The sequence below is a fragment of the Carassius auratus genome, unplaced genomic scaffold (assembly GCF_003368295.1).
Source record: "Carassius auratus strain Wakin unplaced genomic scaffold, ASM336829v1 scaf_tig00023106, whole genome shotgun sequence".
Taxonomy (NCBI): Eukaryota; Metazoa; Chordata; class Actinopteri; order Cypriniformes; family Cyprinidae; genus Carassius; species Carassius auratus.
The window spans coordinates 14,460-24,670 of NW_020525236.1; positions in this window are offsets into that span (position 1 = coordinate 14,460).

The following is a 10,211-nucleotide window of genomic DNA, read 5'->3' on the forward strand; positions in this document are numbered from 1 at the left end:
GTGGCTATAAAGAAGAAATATAACCTACAAATACTGTAACAGTTATAAGTCAAAACAGCTTTGTTTTTCTGTATTTTATATAGCTATTCCATTTACAGAGATAATTGCATTGAGCTTTTTAAATGCAAATAGGGAGTTTTATACGAAATGAATCAACATAAAAACATATTTTGTAATAAATAATATTGATAATCATTTAATAATTACATCAATTTATAATAATAATCATTTAAATTATTTTAATGAATAATAATAATAACTATTAATTTTAGAGTAAGGTGAAATTATTTCTATGTTATATATTATTGACCAAATAAATAAATATTACTTTTTGGCAGGAAAAATAATAAGAAGAATAAAAATAAGAAAAAATTGTACACATTTTCAGAAATTCATCTAGGCCCAAATATCATAAAATGTGTTTTAGTATTTGACAACTATTAAGTGCTGAGTAGGATAATAGTCATAAAAATCCTGGTAAATTCCTGGTTTTCCACATGCAACAGATGATAATAAACCTCCCACATCCTGGCAGGCACATATGTAGGAGTCCCCTTACCGTAAGTGATAATCATCTTAAAGAAAACTCCAGAACCATGTAATCCACAAAACGGAATAATCATTTTAATAATCTACAAACCTGATTCCAAAAAAGTTGGGACACTGTACAAATTGTGAGTAAAAAAGGAATGGAATAATTTACAAATCTTATAAACTTATATTTTATTCACAGTAGAATGTAGATAACATGTTTTGAAATGTCATGCCAAATATTGGCTCATTATGGATTTCATGAGAGCTACATATTCCAAAAAAGTTGGGACAGGTAGCACTAAGAGGCCGGACAAATTAAATGTACATATATGGAACAGCTGGAGGACCAATTTGCAACCTTTTCAATTGGCAACATGATTGGGTATAAAAAGAGCCTCTCAGTGTCTCTCAGAAGTCAAGATGGGCAGAGGATCACCAATTTCCCTGATGCTAAAGCGAAAAATAGTGGAGCAATATCAGAAAATATCAGAGAAAAACTGCAAAGAGTTTGAAGTTATCATCATCTACAGTGCATAATATCATCCAAAGATTCAGAGAATCTGGAACAATCTCTGTGCATAAGGGTCAAGACTGGAAAACCATACTGGATACCTGTGATCTTCGGGCCCTTAGATGGCACTGCATCATATACAGTAATGCTACTTCAATTCAATTCAATTCAATTCAAGTTTATTTGTATAGCGCTTTTTACAGTACAAATCATTACAAAGCAACTTTACAGAAAATTACATTTCTACAATATTTAGTAGTATCTTATAAAAAGTGACTGTCAGTTTATATGACACACGCATATGACAGGAATTTTCAAAAAGACGTAGTCAACCAGACAATGAAAATTATTATCATATGATGCAATCACAATATTTGTTAGTTCCGTATGTTGTTTCAGGGTTAGCATCATCTGGGGTCCTCTGAAGGGTTAGCATCATCTCTTCTCAGGTGTTCTGGATCCAGACTGGAGCTTGAGTATATCCTAGTTACCACCCTTGGCAAAACAGAGAAACTAATAGAGACATAACGTAGCTACTGTTCCAACAAAGTAAAATAAATTAGTTTCACCAAAGATAAAGAGTAAGAATGTGCATGTGACGAGTGGGACGGGGCCGAGAGCCGTGGGAATGGAGCGAGGCCGGTGGAGTGATTGGAAATGAGCGACACCTGCTCCACTCACCGGTCTCGAGTCCCACGGAGGAGATTATAAGGAGACAAAAGAGGAGCGACGACAGTGAAGGATGAGAGAGGACCAGGTCTGGGCTTTATTTTGCATTCTGTTTTTGTTTGCGTGCGACAGTCGTCCGCGAGGGGCTGTGGCGCATTTATGTGTTTTATTTTCGCTGCTCGCTGCTGGGGTGAATCCGCGGTGCCATTGAGCAGGCGTAGCAGTCTGGCACTGAGGACGCTCGAGGCGGTGGGCTGGACTGAGTTGCCGGGGACGGACAAACTCGCTGCCGGCCGCGAGGGAGCGGAAGAGTTGCCCTCGTTTGCCAGGGAGCCGAAGCCTGCTGCCATCCGAGATGGAATCGGGAGGAGCAGTAAATGGGGGACTCCTGCTGGCTGCCCAAAACCGGAAGAGCCATCTGCATCCATCGGGCGAGGGGAGTGTCGTACTGTCCACCGAGGGCCATCCAGTGCCACCGGCAGGCACCACAGAGGAGTTCACCAAGCTGGTGGAGGACCGAGCAGCAATTTTTTTTATTTCACCTGCGACACTCACCGGTCTCGAGTCCCACGGAGAAGATTGGAAGGAGACAAAAGAGGAGCGACGACAGTGAAGGATGAGAGAGGACCAGGTCTGGGCTTTATGTTGTGTTTTGTTTTTGTTTGTGCGTGACAGTCATCCACGAGGGGCTGTGGCGCTGTTATGTGTTTATTTTTTTATTAAAGTTTCATTTGTGTCAAGTGTCCACCGGTTCCCGCCTCCTTCTTCCTGCGATTATGAAGTTTGTAAAACTGTTACAGGGCATTTGATTAGATGCAACTGCAGTCACAATTTATGAGATGCATTATTCGAATGCTTGGTGAAAAAGATGTGTTTTTAATCTAGATGTAAACAGAGAGAGTGTGTCTGAACCCCGAACATTATCAAGAAGGCTATTCCAGAGTTTGGGAGCCAAATGTGAAAAAGCTCTTCCTCCTTTAGTGGACTTTGCTATCCTAGGAGCTACCAAAAGTTCAGCGTTTTGTGACCTTAGGGAGCGTGTTGGATTGTAACGAGAATTGGGGTAATATGATCACATTTTCTTGTATAGCTGCTGCATCTTGGACTACCTGTAGCTTGTTTATTGAAGATGCAGGACAGCCCATGATTAGTGCTTTATCAACTGTAACCAGAAGGTCTGAGAGGAAATCTGCAAATTCTTAAACCACTTTATTCTTAGGAATTCTGTAAACGGCCCTGGTGGTTTATACATTTTGCATCTCTGACAGTGTAACATTAAGCAGAAGTATTTGAAATGAGTTAAACCTGTATCCTGTGTTCTGGGTAACATTGAGAATATCACTATTGTTGCAACACCTCCGCCACGACCAGTCTGTCGGGGCTCATGCTTATAACAGTAGTTTGGTGGAGTAGACTCATTTAGACCAATATAATAATTTGGTTTTAGCCAGGTTTCAGTCAAGGAGAGTATATCAAAACCATTATCTGTGATCATTTCATTTACAATAACTGCTTTGGGTGTGAGTGATCTAATATTTATGAGCCCAAACTTTAAAAATTGTTTTTTTAATTTATTTGACATTTTTCTGGTTTAATCACAATAAGATGTTTTATAGATCCTTACATTAAATTTATATTTTGACCTCACTATTCGGGGAACAGACACAGTCTTAATAAATTGGACAGAGCAAGTACTGTAATGGAAATCACAACATGGGCTCAGGAATAATTCTAGAAAACTTTGTCGGTGAACACAATCCACTGTGTAATTTGCCGTTGCAGGCTAAAACTCTATAGGTTTTACTCTATAAGCTATATCTAAAAATGATCCAGAAGCGCAGGAGTTTTCTCTGGGCCAAGATTCATTTAAAAAGAACTGTGGCAAAGTGGAAAACTGTTCTGTGGTCAGACGAATCAAAATTTGAAGTTCTTTTTGGAAAACCGGTACACCATCTATGTTGTATTCTGAATAAAATATTGAAATTTGAAGTTTTCATTCACAATTTATACAGTGTCCCAACCTGGAATCGGGTTTGTAGTTATTAGAAAAAGTCCTGAAAGATGGTTATATTATAGTTTTTAGAAAAACTACTGAAAGACGGTGATATTATAGTTTTTAAGTAAAAGTCCTGAAAGACGGTGGTCTAGTTTTTAGTAGAGATCTGATAGTGATCTTAGGTAGTTTTTATTAAAAGATCTGTTTTGCGTTTGTGTTGTAAGAAGTCGCTGACTTACGCGGAAGGTCTGGTAGGTGTCGATATTTCAAACAGACACTATAAGGACTAGAAAGGTGTTCGTTTTTATAAGATAGGGAAAGAAGTCAACATGCTTAAGTGGAAGGTTGAAAGGTGTTGACATTTCACACCAGGGAGTTAGACTAGAGAAAGATATATGTTGTTTGTGTGTCCACACTTGTGTAAGCAACGACAACTTGAGATTGTAAAATTATTTTTGTGTTGTCGTCTGACTCTTTGTATAGATATATCTTCATAAGAAGGACACTATGGGCCCTATCATACACCCGGCGCAATGTGACGCAATGCGCAACGCAAGTGTATTTGCTAGTTTCAGTCCAGCGCTGTTTGCATTTTCCTGTCCAGTGCCATGTCGTTTAATTAGCAAATGCATTTGCGCCCATTTGTGCGCCCATGTGCGTGCTGGTCTGAAAAAGAGGCGCATTGCTGGCTCATTGCTTTTTTAAGGAGCTGAAAATAGACTGCGCCATAGACTTACTCAAACCTGGTCTAAAGTCTGTGCAATGTTTTTTAGCACAACTGGCTCTTAAAGGGAATGGAAGATGAGACTCTGGTTGGTTTATTGCAAGTTACACTCAAAAAAGACCCATTACTCAGTAAGAGAATAGGGACAACCCATTTAGACCATGCACCCAGGCACGCCAACCTTTTTTCCCGTCGTTAAAATAGCATAAGTCGATTTGGACACGCCCTGAGTGCACCTGCGCTGTGCACTTTACACTTTGCGTTTAGATCGTTGAAATAGGGCCCATTGACTGGTACACTTGAAAGAAATGAATGATTATATAAATGAATAAATAGCTAAATAGAAAAATAATGATATACAATGACTACATTTATATAATGATATATATATATATATATATATATATATATATACTGTAATACATTTAATAACACATGCCCAAAACATTACCTTATATCTAAAGAAGTCTATCATTATCCCAAAGAAACAATATGGAAAATTAATCCATTGGAGGGATTTAGAATAGTATAAGGTCTCCCAGACAGTTCTATCAAACCTTTACAATTAATCCAGAACTCGGCAGCAAGATAAATTTTAAATGAGCCAAAAAGAATACACGTCACACCTCTGTTTATCAATTTGCACTGGCTTCCAATAGCTGCTCGCATAAAATTCAAGGCATTGATGTTTGCCTACAAAACTACCACTGGCTCTACACCCATTTACCAAAATTTGTTACTTCAGACTTATGTGCCCTTTAGAAGCTTGCGTTCTGCAAGTGAAATTAAATGTACTTTTAAATTAAATGTTCCCTCCTGGTAGAATGACGTCCCCAACTCAATCCGAGCAGCTGAGTCCTTAGCCGTCTTCAAGAATCGGCTTAAAACCCATCTCTTCCATCTTTATTTGACCCTCTAACTTTAACACTCACTAATCTAAAAAAAAAAAATCTAACTACCTTTCTAATCTTTTTGTATTCTATTTTCTTTTCATTTATTATGCAATTGTTTGTGTGTGAGTGTGTGTGTGTGTGTGTGTGTGTGTGTGTGTGTGTAAAGACCTCTAACACTAGATTGTTCTATTCTTTTCTTTTTATTTATTATATTATTTAAAAGCCCATGCTACATGTACTGTGTTAACCTAACTGAGACTTGTTATAGCACTTTTATATCATTGCTCTTTTTTGTGGTTTTGATTGTTTCCACTGTCCTCATTTGTAAGTCGCTTTGGATAAAAGCGTCTGCTAAATGAATAAATAAATGTAAATGAATAAATGGAATAACCAAGGGAATTAAAATAGCACTCAAGGAATGTGAAAACAAAATTATTGCCCTAGCTTCTATAGAAATATATGAAGACCAATCATTAATAATAGCAGATTTCTTTTGGATTTGTGGAAATTAACAATTATTGCCTTCTTTACCTATTGGGTAATTAAGAAACTACCATGGCACAATGGGGAACAGAACAAAATGCAAATCCAGAAAACAACAGATTTAGAATAGCTTATATACCAGACCCTAATATACATATATATTCAATTGGACAACCTAGAGGAATTCAACGCGAATTTAAGGCAAGAGATGAAGTTAGAAGTAAGAAGGTTTTGAATCAATATTTATTTGGATTTAACAAAACAAAAACACAGAATGGATTAATTATATTTATTATAATCAACAAAGATTCATTAATTATACTGATGATGCATTGACATTGTTAGGAGACCAAGTGCATGCAACAAGTAGAATGAGCGTGGGGAGCCTGATTTGCTAAACTAGGAATGTTTTTAGGAATTGCCATATTAATAGGAGGATTATTATTTTGTTGTGTATTACCTATATTAAGGACATTAATTGTTAATGCGACTGTCAAACAAATGGAAATTATAGCATATCCAAATAATAAGCAAATGATTACAAGAGACAATTTAAATTAATATTATCAAAAATGGCTGGACAAAGTACATTTGCAAATATTGAATGAGAGCTTCAGTACCACAAGTGAGGATGAAAATGATGAGATGAACCATACTCTGGGTGTATGTGCTAGCCTAACCTCTCCCCAAGAGTGACCCTTTACGATGCGCATTGTATCTGGGTTGAAGACAACTTACTGTATGCATGCTCTGATTTTTGAGTTTGTGTTATATATTATATATGCTAAATAATGTGAACTATTGATCATACCCCCAATATATATATATATATATATATATATATATATATATATATATATTAAAGGTAAAGAATCAGAATCTTTTACTCCCTTTCTCAACAAATCCAATTAAGAATGGTTAGGGGAGATGTTTGGTTCTGATATCCTCCAGAGCGTGATTGCATAATTGGGACATTGGTAATGAATATGTGTGACTTCATTTAGTCACTATGGTACTAAAGCCTAACTTATGAAGTAACGCTTTGGGAAAGTTAGGTGAGTGAGGTTTAATTAAGCCTCAGAGGGGGGAGAATGTAGAAGATTTTCAGTGACCTTAATTCAGTATAATACATAGAAGTATGCCTATTTGTAGGAAGAAACTAGTCTACTATTATCTATTATTATTTATAGAGACTGTGAGTAACTGTGTTAAAAGCTGCAATAAAGTGAACTATTTTAAAACTCGAAGACCCTGCATATATGGAAAGAATCTGTTCAGGACTACAACAAATACAACATTGAATATATGGAACTCTGTAAAGAGCTCCTAACACACACACACACACACACACACACACACACATATATATATATATGGAATGTGTGGAAAGGATGTTCTGGAGTTTTCTTCGGCAAATGCAACTCGACTTTGTTGTGGTCAGTAAAGTCTACTATCTTGACTTCAAATCCTCTCTTAGCAGTTTATTTTGAACAAGGAAAAATCCACAACAAGCACACCTGAATTAATTCAAACACGCTCAGGTGTGTAAGGATGCAAAGGTGGTTACCAGCTTCTCTGTCTAATTGTCTGTTTGCATTAATTGGCCTATTAAATGTTATTTCTCCATTCATTTCATTTGTTAACTTTTTTTAACAGGTATTCATGAATATACCTGTAGAGGGCACTGTGTATCTCTGTATAACTTTGTGGACAAATCATTAACACACAAACCTTTGTGTGTGTGTGTGTGTGTGTGTGTGTATCCTACTATAGTTGCTTGCATCTCAGCTTATCTAACAGATTTGCTTTATTCAACTTTAAGAAGATCAAGCCCTGTCTTTCGGAACATGCTTCACAACTCTTGTTCAAGCTCTTGTTCTGTCCAAGCTGGACTATTGCGATGCTCTCTTGGCTGGTCTTCCAGTCAGTCCTATCAAACCTTTACAATTAATCCAGAAAGCGGCAACAAGATACATTTTAGCCGAAAAGAATGCATGTCACACCTCTGTTTAACAATTTGCACTGGCTTCCAATAGCTGCTTGCATAAAATCCAAGGCATTGATGTTTGCCTACTAAACTACCACTGGCTCTGCACCCATTTACCTAAATTCATTACTTCATACTTACATACTTACAGTATGTGCCCTCTAGAAGCTTGTGTTCTGCAAGTGAAGGTCGCTTTATTGTGCCATCCCAAAGAGGCACAAAACCACTTTCACAGACTTCTAAATGAAATGTTCCTTCCTGGTGGAATGACCTCCCCAACTCAGTCCGAGCAGCTAAGTCATTAGCCATCTTCAAGAATCGGAGAATCCGATTCCATCTTTATTTGACCCTCTAACTCTAGTAATATTCTAATTTTATTTTTAAAAAATGCCCTTTTTAGACATGCACTCTATTTCTATACTAAAAGCTTGTTTTCTTAAAAAAAAAAAAAAAAGAATGAAAAAGAAACTAACACTAGCTCCTCTAATCGTTTTGTATTATATCTATTTGTTTTCTTTTTATTTATTAAACAATTAACAAAATATAAAAAAATGCCTCTAACACTAGCTTGCTATATTTATTTCCTATTCTATCTTTTTTCATTTTCTTTTTTTTATTCATTATATGGTTAAAAAAACCTTGCCATACTTATACTGCATTGAGCTAACTGTTATATAGCACTTGCATATCATTGCTCTTTATTGATTTTGATTGCTTCTATTGTCCTCATTTGTAAATCGCTTTGGATAAAAGCATCTGCAAAATGACTAATGACTAAATGACTATGAACAAGGCAAAATTTTGACATGTATTGTAATAATCCCTTTTCAAAGTAAACTATCAAAAGAACAAATGCAACTTGTGTTTTCAAAAAGCAAATTTGTACTGTTTACCAAGTAAACGAATCTGTCAATCTCTGTTTCTAGAAATTCAAAGAAAAACATCTTTCAGATGTCAAATCACTTACTGCTCACACAACAGATAGAGACACAAAGCCAGTCATAATGGTTGTGAAATGTATAACACATGAATTCATTCTTCTAAATACAATTGGATTGCTACATTAACATACATGTTTACGCGCGCGCGCGTGTGTGTGTGTGTGTGTGTGTGTGTGTGTGTGTGTGTGTGTGCGTGCGTGCGTGCGTGCGTGCGTGCGTGTGTGTGTGTACACAGGAGTGTGAGAGTGTGAGGGTGCCAATGGATGCTGAGGTGCTGGAATTCCTGGAGGAAGTGCTTCATTAAACCAACAGCTGTGACCGCACTGCCCTCTATGTGTGCTACACTGATAGCAGAAGCTCTTCTTTGTTTATGTATTGCTTTGTTATCATTCCTTTTTATCAAATGAATGTGTATGAAGATTTACTTTTGGTAAAACAGTGTCCTTGCATTTGCCTAATCAATTTAATTAAAAATAATAATTTAATGTTCTCCTTTTCTACATGATACCTCATAGCAATTTATAGATCAGCTTGATTGCAGGTCTCTCTGCTCCACTGTTTCTGTCTGCTCTGGCCTTTTTTGAGCCTGACGTCTGCTCCATAAATTTTGCACTGTACTACTGATCTGCTCTGTTGACAACCTGGCCCATAACATCTCTGTAAGCTCATCATTTTACATGGTGCTTGTTTAAACAATCTTTGAGATATAAGGGCCAAAGGGCCTCTTTTTTGTCAGATATTATCTTGAAAAACTGTAGGCCAACATTCATCCATATTAAAGAGAATCTAGGACTCAGAGCGCTTTTTATCCAGATATTCAGGACAAAGCCTGGTGAAGTCCTGAAGCTGTAATACCTTAAAAACTCTATGCTTAAAAAAAAATCTGCCACATGAAAACATCTACAACTAAGAATATTTTGTTCATGTTGTGTTGGTCAGTAAACTTTGGGGGCTTACTCAAATCCAAGAGGATAGATATTTATCTTTCTCATGCTTCAAAAGCAGCCAAAAGTTCCAGTGCGGAACATTTAGTTTTCAGCATCATTTAATCTGCCCTTATGTAATGTTTATTTAAGCTTAAGCCTGAATAAATTATTGGAGCTTGAACTAGAAACCCTTTTACCTCATTCATGCCTGCTGACCTAACTGAGTTGGATAAGCTGGCATTCATGTGTTAGTGCAGTTTCTGTTGTGCCCAACTGAAGGCCATTTAAGATTAGACTGTAGACCTTAATTAGAAAACACAGGGAAGATGGACTGAAAACCTTTTGTCTGTTCTGGTGATGAGAACAGTAAGCACTGCATCAGTCACATGTGAGTACGAGTAAATAAAGACTAAAGATGTAATGGATTATAAGCAATAGCAATGCTGTATTATCTTAAAGCACTTAAAAATTCCTGCCTGATAGCTATGTTGACATTATGACATGAAATCATGAATCTTCTTTTATTAACTCATTGCAATGCCCAGAA